This window comes from Mixophyes fleayi, chromosome 1 (genome assembly GCF_038048845.1).
Source record: "Mixophyes fleayi isolate aMixFle1 chromosome 1, aMixFle1.hap1, whole genome shotgun sequence".
Taxonomy (NCBI): Eukaryota; Metazoa; Chordata; class Amphibia; order Anura; family Limnodynastidae; genus Mixophyes; species Mixophyes fleayi.
In genome coordinates, this window is record NC_134402.1 from 98,650,564 (window position 1) to 98,677,684 (window position 27,121).

Sequence of the window (27,121 nt, forward strand, 5' to 3'; positions counted from 1 at the left end):
ATAGTCCAAACTTGTGTCATGTTATAAATGTTTTTTGTTTGTTTTTGTTGTTTGTTTTTTTTCATATACATTAGCAATGTTAGTTTTAATGTGTGTTATCAATGCTATTTTGATGTGCGGTACCATTGCTAGTTTTAATATGGAGTTTCAATACTCATTTTAATGAAGGGTTTAGATTGTTTTAATGTACAGTATTTTAGTGTGTGGTAGGAATGATTTTTTTATGCTTTATTTTGCTTTGTTCCGAATTCAACTATTTGGAAACCCCCCCTTAAAAATCCTGCGTTTGCCCCTGCTGTAGTTAGCTCTCAATGCATCTTGGGTAACGATAAGAGGTCACCATTTTAGATTTCACATGTTAATCAGAGATGCAGTGTATATCTCGGCTTAGCACAGCATCGATGATAAGATTTTGTGTCAAGTTGTGCAGTTATGCCATGTTTTCATGTTTGTATTCCATTATATTTGTTCATATTGTGACTGCATTCTATCATTGCTTTATTACAGTTTTACAGCTTGAATTCACATGTTCTTTACTACTTAAATAAACACCATGCATCGAATCTTCACATCTAGGGGTAAATGTATGAAGCACCGACTTTGCAGGGGAAATTTAAAGCAGAGATGCCTTATAAAGGCAAACTTGCTTTTACAAGCCATCACCACTTGGCAAAGTGGCAGATTTCTGGCGACTTGCAGAAATCGGTGCTTCATACATTTACCCTCTAGACTGGATTGTAGTGATAGTAGGAGTGATTATACTGTCTATCTGATAATACTTGGGCCAAAGGGAAGTTTATAGTAAGGACAGAACAATGGCTGCCCCATCATAGAAACTCCTTCATACTATGTCACAAAAATAATATCCTATAATGATCATATGACAAAATTCTTGACTATTCAATCAAAAGTTATCTTAATATGGTGTCCTTAATATTATCCTGATATATGTAAGCCCCCATATTTTTTAAATATTGAACCCTTATTAATTAATGGATGATGCAATCATTAATATTTATTATGTGACTTCTCTTATGTTATGCCTATGTTCTTAATGGAACGTATATCAGAAGCTCGTCTAAAATATCTGCATCTGTCATGAGGTTTGACAGACAGTTTTGCAAACAGCACGTTCACACATTGCAATGGTTGTATACTTGTCATGACCAATAATCTGGATAGCGTTTTCAAACCATTTTGTTTTGCTTTTGATGCATTGCACGGTATGTAAACCGCCCATAAATCCACATAAAAACATGTGATTTTGCAATCCCCCAAGTGTGTAAAGTGTAAATAATAATGCAGTTTGCATTGCAAATCCGTGTGTTGCCTTCTTCTTAATTCAGATATCCAAATAAATCTATAGTCTATTGTATGGCAATACTCAAACTATAACACCCATTCAGAAATTAATCATATAATGATGTATATATGGAATGTTGATGTTCTTATCATCTTAATAATACTTATGATACATGATTTACAACATATACTACTAATCAAAAGTGCTTCAACCTTACATGATTTGATTGTCTTGAGTAAATGTTAGGACTAATAAATCATCAGGGCGCTTGCTTCCAGACCCTGAAACAACCGTTACTTTTTTAATAGCTTGTTCATTCACCAGCAACACATATTCATACGTTTTATTCTGGACATCTGGCCTCAATGGCAGATTTTAACCCGCACTTTAAAAAAGTTTTTTATGCAATCAAATATTCATATTCACATTAACACTTGTAAAATTATTGGGTAGCACCACCAGCAGACGCTGACACGTGTTTCACTGGGACAAAGCTTTATCAAGCTCCAGAGTGATAAATAATCCTTATTGTTCTGTATATTTTTCTTCATGGCAGCTGAATATCATTCAGCTTTCACAGCGGAAAAAACAACTTGCCGATAAGTACTTTTATTATCACTACAATGTTGGGTTCTTTTAATAAAGAGGTCCTGAAGAGAGAGTAATGTGTTTGTCTTTAAATGTTTTAAAGATGGCTTGAGTTATGGTTTTCATATGAGCATCCACACTTTTCTTTAGTAAGAAATCTCTACATCTCCCGCCCGGGGTGAAAACATTACAATGTACATACAGCAAGAGTGACACAAACTTTGCACTTGGGATGAAAACAAAAACCTAATGGAATCTGCATATGTGTGAACAAGCCCTATGACTTCTTCTACCCATCTGTTATGCAATTAAAAAGTGATTTGGCACACAAAAGATTCATGGAAGCAAATCAACATTTTTCTTAAGCACCAGACTTTATAAATAAAGAATGTTTCCAGTTTTCTTTTCTTTTTATATGACATATTTATTCGATTCCACCCTAATATATAATTTCAAAGCATTACAAACATAAAAGGAAAAATTGTCCAAAATAGGCTGTTCAGCCACAAAGGTGAAATGTTTGCTCTTCGTTGTGGTATTACATCTGTAATGTATTAATCTTGTACTGTTTTGCTCTGGAAGCATGCATTTTGGGATCTTTTGTGATGGAAACAATGTGTTTTGGCACTCAACAAGTTAATAAAAAACACATTAGTTATTTTCCTAGGACCAATATCTTAATTCCATGAAATCATCCACATAAGTTTTGCAGCAATGACAAGTGTTTGATAATGATGATCAGGGCTGGCAGAATGCGGTAAGTGGGGTAAGCTAGGCTGGGACGCTCCCCCAGCCTGCCATCCGCGCTTGTCCACCAACACAAAATAAAAAATAGAAATAAAATCTGGCGGTGCTGGCGCCCTCCTCCCTCTCCCCTCTGCTCGTCATCATGTCCTGACACTGTCAGTGAGGAGCGCGCATAGAGGAGCAGCACACCGAGCCAAGAACAGAAGACAGAACAGAAGACAGAAGTAGACAGAAGTAGACAGAAGAAGAGAAGGAAAAAAGGTCATAGAAAGGTAAGTAAATAACGGAGGGGACAGAAAAGTTGAAAAAAGGGAGGGGGAGACAGAAAGGTTGATAAAGGAGAGGAGGGCAACAAGGTTGAAAAAGGAGAGGGGGGGAGCAAGTTTGAAAATTGAGAGGGGGGACAGCAAGGTTGAAAAAAGAGAGGGAGGAACAGCAAGGTTGAAAAAGGAAAGGGGGGACAGCAAGGTTGAAAAAGGAGAGGGGGTAGCAAGCTTGATAAAGGAAAAGGGGGGACAGCGTGTGGTGGAAGAGAGGGGGGCAGTGTGTGGTGGAAGAGAGGAGGGACAGCGTGAGATAGAGGAGACAGGGGCAGTGTGTGGTGGAGAAGAGTGAAGGTAGCGTGTGATGGAGGAGAGGGGGGCAGCATGTTGTGGAGGAGAGGGGGGCAGCAATGTGGATGAGGAGGGATGGCAGCATATGATGAAGGAGAAGGGGCACCGTGTGATGAAGGGGGCACAACCAAACCAATTTGCCAAAAATGTAAAATCCTATTACAAAGAATACATATTCTTCATTTATATTATTCATAAAGCAAATCATGTTTGCTGTTTAATGTATTCATATGTATTACTCTATTTATTAAATTGTATTAAATAATTTGCATTAAAAGGAAAAAGCATTACTGAATGAAAAAATAATTTCTAAAAGAGGAGGGTGCAAATTTATTTTTTGCAGGGAGGCGCCTGACATGCTAGCACCAGCCCTGATGATGAACAATTTGATTAACCCAGTAACTCGTGCACATGCACGTCCGTATTCAAGGATGAGTACACACAGGCAATTTGTTCATAGATGAATACAGCAGTAACTCACTTACATAACGTAAAAAGGGACGAACGTGTCATTGCGGTTTTTTTTTGCTCCTCTGATTTATGAGCAAAGGCACCCTATTGCCCTAAATGCTTCTCTACTCCTGACTGACAGAAGAACATGTGCAATTCCGTCATCAACCTTTTTCATTGCTCCTTAATACTCATTTTTCATAACAACTACTGCATATTAACCCTTTATATGCATTATAATCAATCACATCAACAACATCAACCTGCACTATTCAATGATAACAAAAACCCCTTTAGAGCATACTTTAATCACATGTATGTCTCACTAGCACACATTTGCTTAGAAAAAAAATAAAACACACAAAAAAAGTTTTTTTTAAAAAACAAACGTTTTATAATATCAAAAGAAACAATAATAAACTTTGAACAAATATAACAAAAGATCAACTGTAATACTCTTTAAGCAAATCAAGATATTTTGTAATTTCTTTTGTGTTCCCTTTTCAATTTTTTTCTATCAGTACATCTGCTGGCAGGATTTCTTCTGTACCTGGAAAAAAAACATTTTAACCTCACAACATGGTATTTTGTTAACAAAGCCTTGCTTTATGCGTGCAATGTTGGACCACAGTTTCTAGCTGAGCAAAGTTTAGAGCTGCTACATTGCAAGAGAATTCTCTGAACCAGTCATCTTAGTGTAAACATAATACTAGCCGGAGGACTGCATTTTGGAGGCACATGTAGATATATTGTGAGGGATTGCGTTGCAACAAACACTTATTAGGTTCATGAAGTCAGACACCTGTAGAATAGCAATATTTGGCTAGGCCTAGACAAACAAACATTTAGTAGAGAAAGGATTTCTGAGCCCTACACTTTTATGCTGCAAAAAAAATAATAATAATATAATACCAGATTATAAAATCAAGATACTTACATTCATTTTCAGGTGCCTGGGATGGGCTCCCTGTCTTCACCACCGTCTCTCCCAGGACACTTTATGGTCTTCCTCATTGGGTGGGAAGAGGGTTTCCTCTGCCAGTGAGGAAAGGGGTTGTGCCGTGGGTGGGGAAACGGGTTGTTCTAGGGGTGGTGAAATGGGTTGTTCTAGGGGTGGTGAAAGGGCCTTCTCGTGGGCCTCCTTCAGTATCTCGTCCTGAACATCCTCCTGAGCCTCTACATTAGCTTTAATTAATTTTCTCTCTCTTTCTCTCTCTCTCATACATAGATACCGGGAAACAGACAAAGTGGTAGAATAGGCATTTTAGAATACAGAATTTTCTTGTGCCGTTGGTGGTGGAAAGGCTGCACCATTCCAAGCAACAGCTATCCATCCCAGTAATGTACCGAATTTGGGAGGACATCAGAAAGCATGTGTCAGGCGCTGTCCCCGTGTCTGCGCTACTACACGGGGACGGGCGCCTGCTTCCTCACTGCTTACTGATTGCATCTCAGGCTATATATGGGCGCAGGCAGTGCAGCCGAGAGGAAGGGGGAGCAGGTACATTTTACTCGGGCCCGGCCATGCCAGGGGGCCCGGGCCGGGCCCTCTCCGCTAATTAAAATTATTTTTTTTATTTTCTTTCCAGCGATTTTTTTTTATTACTTTTTATTTTTCCCGCGGGGGGGGGGGGTATTCGTTTGTGGGGGGAGCTGGAATAAAAAAAAACAAAAATAACCCAATACTCACGTGATCACGCGGCGCCGTGTCCCTCCTCTCCTCTTCTCCATTCACACTGACTGCCGGGTGTGACGTTATCAAGTCACGCCCGTCAGTCAGTGAGGAGCGCCGCAGCCAGCATGAAGAAAGAAGACAGAAGAGGAGACAGAAGAGAAGAAAAGAAAGGAAAGGAGTTGACAAAAGGTAAGTAAAGAAACGGAGAGGCAACGCAGTACTATAAAGAAAGGGGAGAGAGAAACAGGAGGAAAAAAAAGCAGAGAGCCACAGGGGAATAAAAAAAAAGTGGGAAAGAGGAACAGTGGAGGGAAAAAAAGTGGGAAAGAGGAACAGAGGAGGAAAAAAAAGTGGGAGAGAGGAACAGAGGAGAAAAAAAAGTGGGAAAGAGGAACAGAGGAGGAAAAAAAAGTGGGAAAGAGGAACAGAGGAGGAAAAAAAGTGGGAAAGAGGAACAGAGGAGGAAAAAAAAGTGGGAGAGAGGAACAGAGGAGAAAAAAAGTGGGAAAGAGGAACAGAGGAGGAAAAAAAAAGTGGGAGAGAGGAACAGAGGAGAAAAAAAAGTGGGAAAGAGGAACAGAGGAGGAAAAAAGTGGGAAAGAGGAACAGAGGAGGAAAAAGAAGTGGGAGAGAGGAACAGAGGAGAAAAAAAGTGGGAAAGAGGAACAGAGGAGGAAAAAAAAGTGGGAGAGAGGAACAGAGGAGAAAAAAAAGTGGGAGAGAGGAACAGAGGAGAAAAAAAAGTGGGAAAGAGGAACAGAGGAGGAAAAAAAGTGGGAAAGAGGAACAGAGGAGGAAAAAAAAGTGGGAGAGAGGAACAGAGGAGAAAAAAAGTGGGAAAGAGAAACAGAGGAGGAAAAAAAAGTGGGAGAGAGGAACAGAGGAGAAAAAAAAGTGGGAAAGAGGAACAGAGGAGGAAAAAAGTGGGAAAGAGGAACAGAGGAGGAAAAAAAAGTGGGAGAGAGGAACAGAGGAGGAAAAAAAGTGGGAAAGAGGAACAGAGGAGAAAAAAAAGTGGGAAAGAGGAACAGTGGAGGAAAAAAAGGAGAGAGGAACAGAGGAGAAAAAAAGGTTTGGGGCTATTGAATGTTGGGGTGAGTTTAGGGAGAATGAGGTCTATTTATTAAATGTGACTATGAATTATTTAATGGCAGTGATGGTTGCAAGAAATAGGTACTGCTGGGGCTGTTTGCAGGAAGGGAAATAGGTTTATTTATTAAATGTAAATAGTATTATTTTAATGTTGGGGCTGGAGGAAGGCCTAATTATTAATCGTGAGTGCTATTGATTTAACGCCGGGGCTGGCTGTAATTTTCTAAATGTAGCCATTTTTTTTTCAAAATAGGTCCTTCAACATTCCTGGATCCGGACAAGCTACAACTAAAGAAACCAGCAGCCACAGGTGGAGGAAGTGAGAAGAACAGGTAGGAGAGAGCAGCACAGTGTGTGAAATGTTGTGATTCTAGTAGGGACAATGGCAATTTTTGGTGAATGTTGTGCCCAATGTAAGGTGTAGGCCAAGACTGAACTGTTTGTGTACACACTGCATTCTTTGTATACTACACTGTGGTGGTAGATGTCCTGAAAGTCAGGAGTGCTTGAACATATGTGACGCTCCGGCGAATTGAGAGTCTAGTGATTTTGATGCTAGCAACGCCCCAATGGCGCATTTTCCACGCCCCCAAATGCATGACCAAACCTCCGAAAAATTTTGCACCGCCGTTAGGCTAGCCACGCCCCAACGGCGCATTGCCACGCCCCTGAATGTATTACTACACACCAAAAGGCGGCGCAAAAATTTTTTGGGGCTTGCTCGACTATGAGGGGGGGCCCCATGAATTTGTTGTACCCGGGCCCTGAATTCCTCTTGGCAGCCCTGGGCGTAGGGGCATAGGTACGTAAGCCACAGATCCCTTCTATACCATATCTAAATTGTGGATTTCCTTTCAAATATCCTAAATGGAGTATCTGGCATTCAATCACAATAGCGGGCCGTACAAAGGCAATTAAGGACGTTCTAAAGCCTGGGCGTATACACACAACCAATGGTGGGATAAAACGCCTCTTCAGACACTCTATAAAGCTGAACAGGCAATCATAGTGCTTTGCCATTTTGTGATCAAGGCTGTATATGCTATATAAAAGCAGAGAAAAAATACACCTGTGCTCAGCATATCCCATATTATATATGGTACCAGCTGCATGGCAATATAAATGCCTATATATGTATACAAAACAAAAATACAGATGTTATTAGCTTTTATCATAACCCCTGCATATTTATGTGTATAAACAATATGAAAATGTGGGGTATTATGTCATATCCTGATCAAAACATTTAAGCCTGCATCCCAGCGTCACGGGCACCTCATCGTACGTAGGTTTGCGCAACGAGAGGTTTTCTTGTGCAGTTGGTGGTGGAAAGGCTGCACCATTCCAAGCAACAGCTATCCACCCCAGTGAAGTACCGAATTTAGGAGGACATCAGAAAGCATGTGTCAGGTGCCGTCCCCGTGTCTGCGCTCCTACACGGGGACAGGCGCCTACTTCCTCCCTGCCTCTCGCGTCCGGTTGCTCGGCAACCAAACGCACTTCCTCCTCCGGCCGGGGCTCCGCGTCCCGTTGCTAGGCAACGAGACGCTACTCAGAATCCCGGCAGCGGTGACGTCAAACACCGCTGCCGGGATTCTGAGTAGCGTCTCGTTGCCTAGCAACGGGACGCGGTAATTAGGACCTGTTCACTATTTAGTCTTGCTTCTGGCACCTGACTGGTGCCAGAGTATTGGGTCCCCCAGCTCCAGAACTACCTTGTACTATAAGAGTTTGTTCCTGTGTTTGACCCGTCTTGCCCCTGACCTGAGTTCACTTTCTCCCTTGGCTACTCCAGATTTCTGTGTTCTGACCCGGCTTGCTGACTTAGCTTTCGGATTTTCCCTCTGCACCTCTGCTACCTGTGTGGTTTGACCCGGATTGTCTGGCTATTCTTCTTCTCGCTTCACTGATTACTCCCTCCGAGGACAGTGACCAGCGTGCCTCCCGCAGCGAAGTCCAAACTCCCTTGCGAGGGGTCCCTGTGAAGACCTGGTGCACGTTAGACTCCACACCTCCTTGTGGAGTAGCGCTAAAATCAGTAAGCAAACACCTCTGCCATTCAAGTATGTGACAGCATGTCAATGCCATGGCTCTTATTCAATGACCTGTGACTGAGATCATGAAGCGGTAAGCAAAAGCATAATTTTTTGTTTTAATTACATCGTACTGTGAATAGATTACCAAAATGTTCACCTTCTTTCAATATTAGCAAACACACAAATGTTGTGCAAGGCATAGGAAAGCCAAACCCAAAACCTTTTAAAACCATAGAAATTTAAATCTATGCCAGTTTATTGTGCAACCTGCTTTAAGTGTTAAATAAAGTTTATGGCTGTGTAGTGGTCTGTTATTATTGTGTGACCTTATGGCTCTCCCAAAAAATACATTTATATCTATTTGCATGTATGCAACAGTATTTTGAACTTATTTTTTCCAGTATAAATTGCAACTTTCTTCACTTTGACCATTTCCCACAGGTGGCAGAATCTTAAACATTGTTTAAAAGATAAACTTAGAGACCACTGCAGAGATGCCAGGGGGTCAGGCAGTGATCCCATGGTGTCCTTAGACCTCAATCCTCTGGAGCGAATGGCATTGGCCTGCATAGATGATCAATATGTGTAAGGCATTGGGCGCATTGACATTGGCTAGAGCCCTCTCCCAACAGCACAATAATCATCTCCAGGTAAATTTAATATCAGAATACATACATTAACTATTCAAATGACTGTAATTTTGTGACTAAATAAATCTTAACACCTCCCATCAACTATGTAATTATGCCCGTGTTTTCTAAATTAATCTCCACTTGCCTTTTTACAAGTGAGATTGTCAATTTTTCAAAACAGCCCCAATAAGAGCTACCGCCCTAGGGGTATATTTACTAAATTGCAGGTTTGAAAAAGTGAAGATGTTGCCTATAGCAACTAATCAGATTCTATCTTTCATTTTGAGGAATTTATTCTATATATATAAAAGAAGAAGTTTGTTTGTAGGCGAATGTCTATGACACCCCTGCGTCGATTGGGATGAAACCAACACAAGGTGGTCCAGTTGGATCCTAGGGAGCTTTTAATGGGGTTAGGGTCCCGGTTGGACTTCTCGTTGGTGTACGCTGAGCAGAACTTTCACCCAAGGAGCATGTTCTGAGCTTTCCACTTAATGGATTTGGAGGAAAACTTCCCAGACTGGTAACATTGTATCCTAGAAGACATACCAGGGGGTTGAAGGCCCAGTCAGACTTCTGTTGGTGTACGCTGTCCAGAACTTTAACCTGGGGAGCCTTCCTGGTCCTTCCACTGGATGGATTTGGTTTGTTTGTCTGTCCAGTTATGGATTCGGACACCCCTGTCCCGATAGGGATGAAACAAATGAGAGGTGGTTTAGTTTGATCCTGGACAGGTTTTAGGAGGTTTCAGGTCCCGGTCAGACCTCTCATTAGTGTACACTGGACAGAACTTTAACCTGTTCTGAGCTTTTAACTGGATGGATTTGGATGAAAACTTCACAGACTGGTAATATTGGATCCCAGAAGACCTACTAGGAGGATGAGATCACGGTCAAACCTCCTGTTGGTGTATGCTGACAAGAACTTTTATCTGGGGAGTCTGTTCTGGACCTTTCACTGGATGGATTTGTATAACATTTAATATAAAAACAAAAACAACACTGGCAGCCACCTAATGGATGGGTTGGAAGAGCTTCTAGGCTGCTAATTATTTTAGAAAATGTTGACAGTTATATCCAACTCATTGTTAACTTAATCATTTGAAAATTTAAACATGGGCAACATCCCCACCTTTTCAGACCCACAGTTTAGTAAATATAGACTGTAACATAGGCAGCCTATTGAATAATCTGGCCATGTATTCAATATTACTATGTATTTTCTGTGATGATCCTTTGGAGAATAACAAAGTTATACATGAATGCATAGGTAAAATTGCCATCAAGCCAAAGACATGAAGTTTGCACTTTATGCATATTGTCAAATCATTTGGTGTAATTTTTTCTCTACATGACCCCACTTATACACACATGGAAAAAAATGACATTTCCCATATGAAATTAGTAATGTGTGTTATGAAATCTACTGATATGCAAAAACCTGGATGTTATGGACACAAAACATACATGCCTACTTTTTTCTTACATTATGTTAGCTGTAGATGCAGAGGAGCCAAGTGAGGTAGAATCGGACCCCACAAACGTGGTGGAGAAACAGCAGCCACATGAAGAAGAATCTAGGGATAGTGGCCATCGGTCAAGTACCAATTTTTCCAGGAAATTTATACATGCAATACATGTCAAGAAGACAAAATGGATTGAATTGGACATGAACCATACAACCTTAGACAGATTTACTGATGTCATTGCTTATTCTATTCGGTATTCACCAGTTTACTCTTCTTCCCCTGTGGCACCTTTGTTCCCTTCTTCCGTTGTGGTACCGTTGTAGTCTTCTGACCTGTTGGCACCCTTGTACATGCTAGGCCCCTGTGCCACACATTTACCCTCCTTACCCTGTGCCACATGTTTACCCTTCTTCCCATATGTCACATGTTTACCCTCCTTCTCCGTGCTATTTTTGCTATTTGTTCCAGTAAATACACAATTTTGTAAAAATTGGTTTCAATGGTTGTTTGCCCATTTATTTTAACCGTTACATTTTAAGCCAACCCAAAAGGTACTTACATGTAAGTAAAATGAAACCACATATGCCTTGAAGGCCAAATGGTCTTGTTAATCTGGAGGATTAGGTAGGATCAACAAATCTTGAGTAGGTAAGTATCATTTGTGTTATAGTCCATTTCTGAGCATGCACAGAGCAAGTTTACACGAAATATGGCCTGTATCGGGATTTAAGTTCCTTAATGAATCAGGCCCACAGTGTCCTGTGAAGCTAAGTAAATTTCCAAAAGCATTCCCAGAAATATTTGCCTGCATGTGGCTGGCGGAACGTAACCATAAGTGCTTACAGTCCTACTCCAACTATACAGCAGAATTAATTACCAATGTCTCAGCTTTATTCATCAATAATAAATTCCAAGTAATGCAAATGTAGAATTGCAGCTCTGAAACTACCTGGTCTGCCATGAGAATCAATTTGCATTAAATTCTACTAACATTTTGCTCATCTCTACTCCATAGTGTAGAAGCAACAAATGTTCTTTAAACAATGATTCTACTTCAAAATATTCCTACAGGGATCTGTAAGAATCCAATGCTTGTAACTCCACAAGTTTAATGTGGTTCTGTAGAGTTCAGATGCAAAGCAGGAATTGCCTGTTTAGAAAGAAACTATTAGCTTATCAGCAACTAAGCAAATTAATCAAATGCATTATTTCGTAAACAAACTTTTGAACAAATGTAAATTAAAATTTACACATCTGACAATTTGGAGTGGCACAAATGATTAAAAAATTAAGCCATATTTGTAAAAAACATTTCATGTATTGTAGGTAGATTTTCATTAATTCAGGAAATTATTTATGATGGCAGATAGGCGTTTACTATTTGGTGCAGACCATATTATTCTGCTCCACCCAACCAGGTAAGAATTGCCTTAATTTGTCCATATAAAGTTAGGATGTAAGGATGTAAGCTCGTATGAGCAGGGCCCCCTCCCCAATTGTCTCCATACCTGTTCTTCCGCTCCGTCTTTACTGCATATGACTGGCCGGAGTTTCTGAAGTATTGGTACTTTTTGTTCATTGTTCTGTATGGTTTCACCCTGTATAGTCTACTGTTAGTACTGTGTGCGGCGCTGCGGATACCTTGTGGCGCCTAACAAATAAATGATAATAATAAAGTTGTATATCATCTGCTATACCAGAATGGCAAATAAGAAAAGCATTTCCAAAGCGCCTGATAAAGCAAAAGAGATTAATGCAACATCTGTAAAATAAATCAAATTCTCTCATTTGGATATGTACATACCTTTAGATTTAAACCACAACACACATCATGAAAGAGAATGATTCATACATACATAGACACACACATATACACACAAGTGAACATGAATTCATATAAAGCAGAAACATGCCTTACTGCTTCTACATTTCATGTTGAATTAATTTTCATAGTCCATTGTATATTACCATAGGCAAACAGCACAATGATCCACATATTCTGCCTCGGTGCACCACATCTAATTTGATAAAACGAGAATTTTCCTCCGGCAAATGTATTTGCTTTAAATCCAAAAAAAGATGACAACCAGAAAGATGTGCTTTTGTTCAAACTCAAAAAAGGTACATTTTAATTTAGCAATATTTGGGCTACTTGCTGCATGCATGTTGCAAACCTTGATTATTAAGGACTTAGACCAATGATGGGCTATCTGATACATGTCAAGGACCGCGTCTGCTGCCCTGTAATCTTCATGAGGGTTGTACATTAGCCTCAATCTTAGTAATAAGGAACAACAATATATGTAACTCTCCTGTGATCTCAAATGTGCTTCAGGCGCTGCATGACTTCTCTGCATTGTGCGGAAGAGGTCACATGGTGCAGAGTAGGTCACAAAGTGTGGAAATTGATTGTACTGGGCAAAGTTCAGTCTTATTCTCTGTTTTATGCCCCACAGAACTTCACTCGCTGCCCTAGCTCTTATTTAATAATATAAATTTATAATTATAATATACATTATGCACAAGTAATGGTACACATTTTTTGCCCCATAGGTCCATGGTTTTGATACCACAGTGCATATATGTACTGTCAGCATGACAATGCACTGTTATTCTGATAATAGTAAGGGGCGAATCCCCAACTGTGTGCATGGCGGTGGGGTCCCTAAATACCAGAGTACAGAAAATTGGTTAAGGCCAGTTGTCAGTAATGACCACTCAGTACGTTAAAGGAAGGATTAGTATCAACTTTTATTCTAAGATAATGGCTGCACCCTAACCATACCAAGATAATGCACACCACAACATTATGTAACCAGCAGGAGACTTCACTGTTAGATACAAACGCTCAGGGTTGTAGATTTTTTTAGGATGGCACTAAGTGTAGTTGACTAATTGTCAAGAACATTGCAAAGATTGATTCATTTGACATTGTCAGTTACATTCACTGCTTCATTGCCTGTTCTCTTTGCACCACCAAACTTGCAAATGAGTATTGTGGCTTAGTCTGCTATGTGGAGTTCTCCTGGGATTGTTTTTGATGAAACCGGTTAATCTATAGCATGGATATCACAATCTTGGTATATGCACTTGTGCCCTCTCTTGTCCTTTGCTGATGATGGGTTCCATACTGACATCACCTTAGATACAATCATTTTCCTTACACATGGAATCAAGATGGAATTATTTGACACTGATCCACGCAAAATACTCTCCAATGTTAAATAAAAACAACTGTAATTTGTCTTAATTAATTGCAAATAAAAAACATAATTATGTGAGCATAATATTATAGTAAACACTATAATATACCTCTCAGCTTCTGAGACAGGAAACTTGGCGAAGCAGAGGGCGAATGGATGGTGCAAGATATAAACAATAGTTGAAAGAAAACCTACTGCAGTCTGCAAGAGATTTAGTACTTGGGTGGCCTACTTGTACACCAAGCAGGACCATGGCCCAAACCATACATGAAAAGTTCCATTTGAGTGGTTCAAATACAAATCATTGCCCTGTAGTGGCCCAATCAAAGCCCCAACCTTAACTCCATTCAGAATCTGTGGAGTGATTTGAAATTTGCTCTTCCCCAACAGTCCCTATGCGACCTAATTGAACCTGAGAAAAATTGCAAATAAGAAAATTGCAGTATGCTGATCTACAAAATTGGTAGAGACTTACCTAAATAGACTCTCATCTGTGATTACTAAAGCTGCTTCTGATACGTATCAATACAAGGGGAGTGAATATTTAATTATTTATAGCCTGATTTTTATTTGTAATTGATAAAAAAAAGCTTCAGATTTTTTTACATTATGACTGGTTGTAGTAGTAAGAATTGCTGAATAAATCATTCTTATTATATAAATCTTTAAAACACAATTCATACAATAGAGCAGCCTAAAAACATCTGTGTCTAGGTACTAGAATGGATGCTTTGGATAACAAATTTAAGGAAATAATTGACTTCCAATAGAATGTAGAGGAAAATATGCAAACACTCCACTTAGATGTCCAATACCCTAAAGAGCGTCAAGGCACATGGATAACAGAGCTAAGAGAAGCAACCTTTTAACATCTTGTACCAGACATTGCCCTAGATTATCTACTCATTGATAAGACTCATAGAACCTTATGCTCCAAACCTTAAGGTGCCTTTCCACCCTGAGATGTTATGTAATGCTTCACTACTACAAGTCCAAAGCAAAAATCATCTTTGCCTCTTGAAACATGATAGATTTAAAGATAGACAACTAGCTATATTTTAGGACTTGGCTCCTACTAATTTAAAGAAGAGACATGGAAATTAAATACATATGGGGCTTCCCCTTTAGCCTGACAGTAAATCATGAAGATAGGCAGCTGGTAGTAAGAACAACAGAGGAAGCATCTGTGAACACCCAGGGTTTTACAGCCTAAACTCACAAAGGGTTTCCTGTGAATTCTGGGTCAAGTCATACAGACAGGAGTGAGGGAAAGATACAACAATATATTTAGTAGAGCGTTGTCTAATACAAGTTCTCTAAATCAGCAAAAGGATAAAAAATAAGAATTGAAACCAGACTAATAGGTCCCAGTAAACACCAGTTTACCGCTAGACTTCCCAGAACTTTCTCACACTGTTCGTGATTAATGCCCAATCGATCTAAATGTACTATAATGGCATGTCATGATCTGCCTCCTGCAGCTCCTGTCTGCCAGGTACTATGTTGGACTTGTGCCTTTGTGTGTATCCAAGCCTGCTGTACCACTGTTCCACCAAAGGGTCATTGTGGTACTTGGACTGCTCTCCTACCTGCCAGAGCTAAGCTCATTACTTCAGGATGCTTAGCACCTGTCCCTGGCTTATAAAGACTGCCTTACCCGAGCAATCCTTGCTAGTTCATCTGTTGCCTTAACCTCTGCTGCTCCTCCCATGAGTTATCCTTGTTTGACTTCCTGGTTTTGACCCCTGCATGTCCCTCCGTTTTGGCATCTCTTCCTGTGACTCCTGACTCGGCTTTGTAATGACAGCACCCACAGCTCACATCCTGTTTCCAGTATCTCCTGTGTATTGGTCTGCAGACTATTGCATCCTGTGTGTCATCTGAACATGTATAGTGGTAACGACTCGCAGACCATCGCATCCTGTTTCCTGTAATTCCTGTGTATTGGTCTGCAGACTATTGCATTCTGTGTGTCATCTCCACTGTCTCCAGTATCTCCTGTGTGTCAGTCCACATACTATTACATCCTGTCTCATCTCCTTGCTATAACGGCTGTACTCTGCTGATTTTTTATGCCTTACCATTTATTACATCACTTACCTGTGTAACTCATATTAATTAAAAAACCACTTTGCTCCACTTGCATTTACTCAGTGTTTTTTTATATTGGGAATCCTGACATGGAGTAGTACCACTGGAGTCTTAAAGAGCTACTGTTTAGCAGAGTCCCAAAAATGTTTGCAGTCCAGTAATCATTTTGTTCCCAGGCACAATCTTCAGCACACTGGCAGAAGCAGAGACTCCAACACCAGTAACTTTCACACACACATGAAGCTTCCTTGCATTCTCTTTTTTTAAAATGGTTCCAATTCCGAGGACCAAAGTCCATCCTGCCAAGGGTGGTCATAGGAAAAAGCTCTCCCCAGTTTGGTAGAGTTCAATAAAGGGCTGTACAAGAGAGCAGTCATGTCTCTGAGCCAAATGCTGTTCTCTTTTTGGCTGCTGCAGTGTTGTTTTCAGCCTGAGTGTGATCGCCTGAACTCCTCTGACCTGCAGCTCTGACACCTCCCTGATTGGCTACCACTGGTTTAAATACCTGTCAGCTTCACTCTGCCTTTGTTGGTTATAACGTTCATAAGCTTGCTTCTCTGTACTCCTGGTTCTCCTGGTTCTGTGATTTGTCTGCCAGTGTCCTGATTGATACCCGTTGTGACCTCTGCCTGGATACCGACCTTGCTTGTTTGCTCGTGACCTTGACCTCTGCCTGAATTCTGACCTTGCTTCTTTGCTCGTGGCCCTGACTTGGATTTGGATTCTGCCCTCTCATCTGAGATATCTCCTTCCATCCGCAGGATTGTGGTGCCAGCCGTCTGCTCCATCAGACTCACCTGTGTCTGCAATGTTTCACAGTGCAGATTTACTGCTCCATCTTGCTCCGGTATTGTCCCTGACACTGTGCTGCTCTCTAGCTCCATCTCACTCAAGACACAGCTGGTACTACACCATCCTCTACTCCACACTGCCAATCTGTAATACTGGTGGAGGTTGGTACTACATCCTGTTAGTACTCAGTGTTCCTGCTTAATCTGGTCCAGGAGTATGTCTGCTCAGCATCCCGCTGTCAAGTCCTCTGTGGTGCCTACCTACCGGAGTTGAGTTATCACTACTCGAGAATAAGTCCTGGAGACAACCGAGTACCGGCGAACATATCTGGTTCTATGGGAAAGGGGGTTGCTATAGGTGAAGCTCTCATCAACAACATGTTCTGATAACTCAACTCATAGGGTGATTCATGACAAATGCAGTTTAGTTCTACAGAGATCAGCGAGGTAAAATACTTTTCATGTCAATGTTTCTATATATAGCACTATATAGAGTTAGACATCAATCTGAACTAACTGGTATTTAGTGGCGAAAAACAGTGTACTTTTGCTGTATGACTATTAGCAGCAAAAAACAAAAAACAATTAGATTTATTTATTTTAAGAGTTTCCTAGAGAAAATAATTGAGGTGTGGGGCAGTGACACCTGTATTAGGTGGGGAAAAATGAATGAAAGACTATGCACACAATAAATTTGGAACATAATAGGGCATCCAGCATAGATACTGATGCTACAGAAACAGGCAGAGGTCATTGGGTGGGCATTGGTATGAATGAATAGCGGTAGACATTCAAAAAAGTAAATAGACAAAGGTGACCTGCACCCATAATAAAAAATTAAAAGACTAGTACTATGCACTTCTCGGAGGCAGAGTATTCATTGGAGGCCAAGAGCGGAGCTTTCAAATATCTTGTTTTACTTATAAGTGGGTTTTTTATGCTACTAGTAAGGTTCATCTGGCTGAATAGTAATATGCGTTGTAATACTGTCACGGCAGCTGGGAACGTGTTCGTGACAATTAACAATAAAGGAGGAAAAATGAAATAAATCTCTCTATACACTAGAACTGAAATTTGCTATAACAATGAAACACCGGCATACATTAGTCCTACCAAAACCTTTATCTGCATTGTGTTGCAGAGGAATAGGTTTCAATATATCTCTGCATATGCTCTGAGTTTACATGTTTATATGCATTATCAAGCTGGATTGCTGCCCATACATTATCTGTAGTACACAGTAAAGAAAATAAATGTTAAAATATCTCAGAATATACTTGGTGTATAAATTTTATACCATTTTTGTAAACCATATCAATTAAACTAGAAGAATTAAGGTGTTTATGGTAGAGTGGCAGGGAACAAAGGAAAGCAGCATCATAGTGCTTCCTTGTCAGTACTGTATAGTGATGTAGGCATTGTAGATTTTGCGACAAATTCCTTTGTTACCTTTTGACATTTATGTTTAAAGATTCAGAAATTGCTAAATTATTCAGAGGCTCCAATACACTGATATTCATAGAAACATGATTAATTGCTTTGCTTATCTCTGATTGTACTGTAAGATGACGCAAATTGGATTCATGTTTTTGTTTGCCTCCTAAACTGTGACGTGTTGTTTGTACTTTAATTTAGTGGACTTTGAACTGTAGAATGCCCTTACACACTGTGGGCCTGATTCATCTTTGGATGTAAGTTTGTCTGCGTATCTTTTGTGAAGTAGCTCTGTGCATGCTCAGAAACGGACCTTACACCAGACTTGCCAACTCTCCCGCATTTTGCGAGAGTCTCCCGCGCTCCCGGGCGAGTGTGGCAATCCCCCGCATCTGGATAATTCTGCCCACTTCCTAGTGAAGTGGGCAGAATTAAGTCCCAAACGCCGCGATTCCCGGTGAATCGCGGCGTTTGGCCCCGCCCCCCGCTGTCAAATGACGCATTTTGCGTCATCACGTCATGGGGGCAGGTCCAAAATGACGTCACTTGGAGCCCCGCCCCCCCGTCACGCCCACCTCCTCTGCAGGCTCCCGGATTTCACCAACAGAAAGTTGGTAAGTATGCCTTACACCAATGCATGCAATTCATGTTTGAATGTAAATGACACTTAAGACTGCCTGCAATTTGAAGGGTGGAATGGGAAATGGGCGGATGAACGTAGGCAATGCACAGTCGGGTGTCCAAAAGATGCAGCCAGCTCAAGGTCTGGGTTTCTGTAAAGTACATGTGTAAGTGCCGACTGATAGTGATGACTGTCACTACATGCATGTGTGCCACTTGATAGCACAGAGCATGTGTTTGCAAGTAATAGAAAATATAAAAACGGATGGTATGTACAGTATGCTTTAAGAACATCCTGATTTAAGTATTTAATGTAAAAAAAAAATGAAGACAATTTTTTTTAATAATTATAGTATCATGAGTAATTTGTTTAAAAAATTTTTTTTTGAAGGGGGTGCGTTCTGATGGGACTTGATATTGCACATATGCATGGGCGTGTCCTGCAGTCTGTTCTGTCTGTTAACATCCAACAAGTACTGTTTAGGTAGAGCTTACTTATACCCAGATTCAAATGGAAATGCATCGTGAGATCCACTCTCAAGTTCCGTGCTCATTTTAAAAAGCAACTTGTGTGCAGATTGAAGTAGGCCCTGCATGTGTAAGGAAGCATGTTTTATTTACAAAAAAATAAAGATTTATTTAGTAAAGTAGGATTGTTTTACAACTGAGATTGAACTACAACGGGTTTGTTAAACATTTCAGGGTTTTTTTGTCACCCATTTCCCCAATATTCATGTAATTGATGTATTAAAATTCTTGTGTGATTGGCGCATACACCCTGCTCCAATTCCAAGATCCTGGAAGTTGAGAAGTAAGGTTTTAACCTCATTGCATTGTGAATTTCAATGTTTGGTTTTGATACACTCAATTGGGGGATTAATGGGTGACCTGTAATATAATGATCTAATACAAACTCGATTCATTTTAAAGTTGTTTGGACATGAGAGCTATTTAACCCATTTTATCCTCAAGGTTAATTTAAAACATTTAGAAGGCCTACTTACTTCTCATATTTGCTACTGTCAAATTGTTTTAAATCCAAACAGCCTTGGGCAGCAAAATGGGCTGTAAAGTGCATTCAACATTAAATAATTCACATTTTAGTATTTTAGTCATGTTAATTTAAGACAAACATTTTTAATGTGTTTGTATTGTGGCTACTTAATGATCAGATCCCTGTATCCTGCCAAAACATGATGGTTCTCTAATTTCAAACCTCATACCTCTTTATGGGTTTTTAATTAGAATTGTATTGTCAGGTTGTTCCAAAAAGCTGGCATAATATGTTAGTGGTATGTTATTACTTAGCAACGCACCATCCATTACATATAGGGTTTAATAAGATTTTAGCAAGGGACTTGATATGGTATCCACCTATATATTAATTCAAAAGGATTGGATTTGACTCAAAAATAGTGGAAGACAAGGTATTGTAGACAATATTGTAAGCTCAGAAGGGCTAATAACCATTGGAATATCTTCTGGATCCAGAAGCTGATCCCATTTTTTTAAACGCAGTGGTTGAAATGGGGTATATACTGTGGAATGCCATACCGCCACTTCTCCTACTGCCTTCATTGTAAACCCATCAAATTCCATTCACTTATATTCCCATTACATTTTTCATATGCCACTACTAAATGACTAGTTTGACCACTGGTTTAATGTATAAATTATTGAAACTGCAGTCTACAACTGAATGTGCGTCTTTTTGCAGATGATACGAAGATTTGTAATAGGGTTGATACCCAGGAGAGGTAAAACAAATGTATAATGATTTATAGAAAAAGCAGTAATCGATGAAAGTGTGGAATATTAAATGTCATATAATGCATGTGGGACGCAGAAGTCAGAAAGCATAAAACAGATTGAATATGGATGTATTGCTACTAATAACAGAAATAAAGAAAGGGACCTGGGGGTATATTTTCTAAACTGCAGGTTTGAAAAAGTGGAAATGTTGCCAGATTCTAGCTTTTATTTATTTAGTACATTCTAGAAAATGACAGCTAGAATCTGATTGGTTGCTATAGGCAACATCTCCACTTTTTCAAACCCGCAGATTAATAAATATACCTCCAGTTTCAGGTGATATGATGGCATGCAAGCAGTGTAGTCCATCAGCAGAGTACTTGGTTGTATAGATAGAGGTATCATATCAGGAAGAGGGATGTTATATATGTTGCTTAAAATGGAAAGTTATTTTAAGTAGTACTGTTTTCAATGCTGGAGGCTCTATCTCCAATTTTTTTTTATAAAAATAGACACAAATTTAGAGAAGTATAAATGGTGCATATATAACAATATCAAAGACTTTAAGAGCTGATACATGAGGGTAGGGACAGAGCTGATATCAATGAAAGAGTCAAATATATCAAAAGCAGTAAAGCAGTATTTTTTAAAAAATAAGATGATTTCTGAAATACATTTTTAACAAATATGATGATAGAGCTGTGAAATTGTGGTGGGGTCTCACATAGTAACAGAATTGAAGAATGATTGGGACAAACATATAACCATTGGTAAGACTAGAAAATATAAACCACTGAGCCTATTTGACCGTTTTTTTTTCCAGAAGACTGAATTTTCGGAAAATTCCATTAGTTTGCTTATATACCCTGTCACGGCAAAGAAATCTACCCAAAATTAACAAAAAAACTATTTTTTTATTGAAATTGCAAGAAAGTGCACTAAAGTGTGTGTGTTTTTTTCTAAACACCAACAATAAATAATTTGTAGTTCTTGCATTATTAGCACTGGTCCACTGTTCCAAAACAGCAAAAAGCAGTATTCTACACATAGGCTTGTAGAGCAAAATATCTGCACTTGTAAATGATTATGCACTTTTTTTTGCAATGAAATGCATACAATGCATAACATATGTAGGAAGAAAAGGTGTAGGAATATGTTAGCCCAAAAAGTCATACCATTTGGAAACTTATACAACCTACTGCACCAAATGAGGGTACTCTTGCGTTTATTGAAGTCAGGATAGCGGAGATCTGGACACTATAACCCTTCATCTCTGAACTTCTTAATGCTGTCTGTAGTGTAGGGTATTATCATCTGGTGATAACCAGACAACAACTACTAAGAGGGCACCTCATTAGAAAGAAGGGACTCCCATCAATCAAACAAAGGTGCCACTGAGTCTCTAGGCACCAGGATGTGGAGAACTGTGCATTACAAAATCCCTCCTTATTCTCAGCTCCTTCGCATTTTCCGTAGTGCCTTCTTCACATATTATTGTCTGGTGATCACACATGATGCACTTATCTTCTTGTGCATCTGGGCCTTCTGATACTATTCTGGTTAGATCTAGTTTGTCCTTTTCTTACAAGACAGTTTTGGACACCTTTGAATGAAATCTTCAGTTTCTTGGCAATCTGATGCATGAAATGGCCTTCATTTCTCAAAACAATAGACTGACCTATTTCTTGAGAAAGCTGTTTTGTTTTGCCCATTTTTGAACCCAGACTTAGGACACCGGAGTAATGGCTGCTGAAAATTGGGCTTTGCAGTCATATGTGAATAATAAATTATAAAATAGTAATTTTAAGTATTAATAGTCATTTGCAACATTAGTAATGTCTTAACTATATTTTAAATCTATTTAATGGTACTTTAATAAAAAAAAGTATCAATTCTTTAAAAATAAAGAATTTCTTAGTGATCCAAAACTTTTGCATGATAGTGTATATGACAGTCACTTGGATGCTCTCTGTATTGTATGGTGGTCACTGGAATTCTCTTTGTATTGTATGGTAGTGTATTGCATGTAATGGTAACTAGGATGCTCTTTATATTACATGGTGGTCACTAGGAAGTTCTCCTTATTGAATATATATCAGTAGGATGCTCTTTGCATTGTTTATCGGTCACTGGGATACTCTCTGGATTATATGGCAGACATTTAGATGCTCTCTGTATTGTATGTATGATGGTCACTTGTATGCTCACTAAATTGTATGGTGGTCACAAGGATGATTTGTTAATTGTATGGTGTTCAATAGGATGCTTTCTGTATAGTATGGCAGACACTAGAAAGCTCTCTGCATTGAATATTTATCAGTAGGATGTTCTCTGTATTGAATATATTTGACTAGAATGTTCTCTGTATATATAAAAGTCACTGGGATGCTCTCTGCAATATATATTGAATATGTATGTTATTTCCCAGACCGCTCCAATAATACCTGCATGTTCTGACAGCTGAGAGATTGTGTGCGGCAGACTGTGGAACTAGCAATCCATCTGATTGCATAACAAATTAGGACATTTACTTTGGAGTGTGTGACTTACCAGGATCATATGGATTACCATTATTATCGTTTATGTGGGAATATCGGAATCCAAAGCGGTCGTCATGGTAACCCGTTTTTTATTATATATTTATCAGTTATCCGCTTAACTATTTCAACTTGTCTGCTATCTCTCCCTCTCATCCCTTTTTCCTCCGTCCTCCTTCTCTCTCATTCCTCAGGACCTTGTCCTCATCTCAACCATTGTGTCTTGGTGTGGCTACCATTCTCTTTATATTATAGACTCCCTTTTCACAGGGCTCTCTCTCTCCTCCTGTATCCACCATTTTTAACTTTGCCCAATAGCTACTCTCCCCACCTCCTTCTTGGTCTTTTTGTCCACCAACTCCACTCTCGCATTTCTTTGCACCATTTTAGTGGTTCTTAACCTGTTAGCTGCATCCACCCTCTTGAACACAAGTTTCCAGCTTGTGCTGAGTATTCCAGGCTCATCCTCACCCTCTCAGAGTCTCTTATTAGCTGTGCTTTGAGTTATTGGAGTTATAGTGTTACTTGTATATTGTGCCGTACTGTTCTACCTTGCACTGTCCCACTGTTTGTACCTTGTACGGCTCTGCAGATATTTTGTGCCACCTTCTAAAAAAGTAAATAATAATTATAGAATGTATTGTATGGTAGTCCCAAGGATGCTCTATGTATTGTATTGTGGTCACTAGATGTTTTCTGTAATATATGGTGGTCATTAGGAAGCTTAATGTATTGTATACTATTTACTTGAATCCTCTCTGTATTTGATGGTGGTCACAAGGACAATCTCTGTATTATATGGTGCCCACAAGGATGTTCTTTGTATTGTAGGTCAGTCACTAGGATGCAGTCAATATTGTATGACGGCTACTAGAATACACTCTGTATTTTATGGCAGTCATGAGGATGCTGTTAGTTTTAGAGCAGTCACTAGGATTCTCTCTCTATTGTACAGTGGTCAATAGAATGCTCTGTGTGTATATATTGGTAACTAGAATGCTCTGTATTGTATATTGGTAACTAGAATGTTTTCTGCATTGTATGGCAGTAGCTAGGATGCTCTCTGTATTTTATGGTATTTACTAGGATGCTTTCTTTATAGAATGTTTATCAATAGGATGATCTCTGTATTGAATGCATTTGACTAGAATGTTCTATGCATTGTATATCTGTCATAAGGATGCTCCCTGTATTATATGGCAGCCACATGAATGCTCTCTGAATTGTATGGTGATCACTATCTAAGCTCTCTGTATTGTATGGTGGTCACTAAGAAGCTCTCTGTATTGTATGGTAGTGCATTGCATGCAGCGCTATCTAGGAAGCTCTCTGTATTGTATGGTGGTATGAAGCTCTACGTCTTGAAAATCTATGACTAGAATGCTCTCTGCATTCTATTTCGGTCAGTAGAATAATCTGCATTATATAGCATTGTGAGCATTCTGCATTATATGGCAGTTACTATGTGCTCTTTGTACTGCATGTTGGTCACTATGATGCTCTCTGTGTTGTATGGCGGTCACTAGGATGCTTTCTGTTTTGAATCTTGATCACTAGGTGTTACGTTCACAGGAGATTTCTATCAGTCAGAGTTAGTGCTGGCCTTCCCAAAGCATGGAGTCTAATGTACCCCCTGGTCTTCACCAAGAACCACAGCAAGGCAGGATAGATTTTTCTGCTGGAGGCTCGCAGATCGCGGCCCTTAGGTTAGCTCTTTGACGTGATAGGAGATAGATGGATGGTAGTGGCAAGAGTCCGAATGCTGAGTATAGAAAGTACGGACACAGGTTAGTGATCAGGGTAGTGCATCGAGACAAGCAAGATGTAGGCAGATATTAAAGCCAGAGTATGCTAGTACTCTGGAGAACCGCAGCAACACAGGAGAATCCAAGGCCGTAGTCAGTATGGATAGCCGGGTATGATACATTAGAAGGAATGCAGTACCAAAGGGAAATCCAAGAAGCTAAGTTAGAATGGATGAGCCGGGTAAGATACACTAGAGTCACACAGTACAAAGGATATCCAGAAGCAGGGCCAGACAAGGCAGGAGTCATACACAAGAAGGCAGGGATATATGCTCAAGCAAAACATTAGGAGAACCAGATGCTGAGGCAGGAAACCCATTTCTCTGTCACAGGCAATGTGTTAGAGCGCTTCTGATATAGGAGAGGGGAATTCAAATTACCCTCCCACAGTCACATGACCACAATGAGCCGCGCCGCCCACCTGAATATACACAGTCCTGGCGGCTGTGATCGGGATGGTGGCCAGTAGAAGCATGCTAAAGAAAACACTCAGCTACTCCAAGCTGGTAGACAATCATAAGAATGTTGTGCAGCAAGAATGAATAAGACTTCTCTAGAACCAGAAGAGGAAGGAGGGTCAGTAAAGATAAATGTTGAAGAACAATTTTGGTTGCCAATAGCTGACTGTTTAAAGATTTCTTCAATGAGTAGCTGATGTGTCATGTCTCCTCAGTCTCACCACACTACAGCACCAGTAGCTGCACAGAACTGCCAGTCGCCAATGGCTACTTTCTATTTGGCAGCTGATAATGCCGCTGCCTTAAACTAGCCACACACACTTTCACCACCAGATGCTACATTATTCTACTACCTTATTTATTAAGTGTTTCAAAAACCTCTTAGATTGTAAGCTTATTTGGGCAGTGCCATCTTTACCTTCTGCTACATGCCATTACACACAATTTGGTTGTATCCTGACCTCTCAATGTAGATTGCTGTGTAATATGCCTGTAATTTATAAATTAAGAATAATTATAATAGACCGAATTTATATATTTACTGTTTGTCACTCTTCGCTTTCAAAGAAAATAGTACATATCACGTATACAAGTGATCTTTCTATGCACAAATGTGCCTATATATTCATCATGTGAAAACTGCTCCTATAAAATCACTCTACTACTTTTGCAGGATTGCAGTAGCAGCTGGAAAGCACATGGTGTAAATGTTATAGCCACACTTACTACCACTTTGGAGCCATTAAATTAAAGTTTTTTTTAAATTATCCTCTAAAATACTGCTCGCTTTAGCCTCATTTATTAATCTTGAGCATCAGGGAAAATGTGGTCTGTCTTTACATGTCACTGCTATGTGTTATCTGAGCACTATTTTGCCTGGGAAAAAGATGCAAATCTGCTATCAGCTAACCAGGGAAAGCCCCAGGGCCTTATCAACCAATAGGCTGATGAGGCTACAGCCTGGGGCACGGTGTTCTAGAGGGGCTGTGGCGCCACCATAAATTTTCTTTGCACTGCATTTTCTTTGGCTGGTGGGATGGGTGATGAAATTGCCAGAGGGGGTCATGAATTAGCCACTGGGGTGTGATGAAATGGCTGGGAGCGGGAGGGAGTCATGAATTGGTTATTGGTGATTGATGAACTGGCTGGGGGGAGTTGATGAAATGTCTGATGGGGGCATGATCTCTATATTGTGTTGCATTCATGAGAATGCTCTCTAAAGAGCTTAATAATTCAGGGTTTGTTAACATTTTTCATTATAATACAATTTTTGTACATTTTCAAAACAGGATCCCAACTTTCCAAAAGTCAGCTAGACAAAGCTGCAAGAACACGCAAGAAAGAACAGCAATAATAGGTAAGAGAATCTGTCTAAATTTGAATGCTGAAGAATACTCCTGAGTTTTCCTTTAATGTTTTCATGGGCTGGGGTGGGGGAACTACGGGTGTATTAGCCTATGGTGGCCGGAACCCTTATTCAGGCCCTATAAATCTGCCATGAATGCATTCTCTCAATCCCTTGATTCTAATTTGAATATATTGTACTGCAATAACAAAATCTAATTTTTGCATACGGCCCCAATTCAAGGCATATAAGTACATTAAACCAAAGGCCCAAGAAGGAGGGAGGCCCAAACCGCCTTTCTCCTCAAATTATTTATAGAACCTCAAAATTTGTACCCCATTGCAGATACCCCCATTTTTACGCACTGATAATTGTGCTTCCCATAAAATTGAGCATATATATTCCAAAAATGTGTGTGACAAAGTGGCGTATGAGTGGGCAGGGGCACAGTTTTGCATGTTTGACATTTCCATGATAGT

General features: G+C 39.8%; 2 long non-coding RNA genes across 2 annotated transcripts in view; one reads left to right on the forward strand and one right to left on the reverse strand.

Annotated features, from left to right (window-relative positions):
* The window catches only part of LOC142105289 (uncharacterized), a 106,879-nt gene that overhangs the window by 67,459 nt on the left and 12,299 nt on the right, over positions 1-27,121 (reverse strand). The gene's annotated exons all lie outside the window — the stretch shown is intronic.
* Positions 345-11,046, forward strand: LOC142105278 (uncharacterized). The gene is made up of 3 exons (XR_012679693.1): positions 345-416; positions 8,954-9,155; positions 10,633-11,046. It is a non-coding gene; the product is annotated as an uncharacterized LOC142105278 (long non-coding RNA).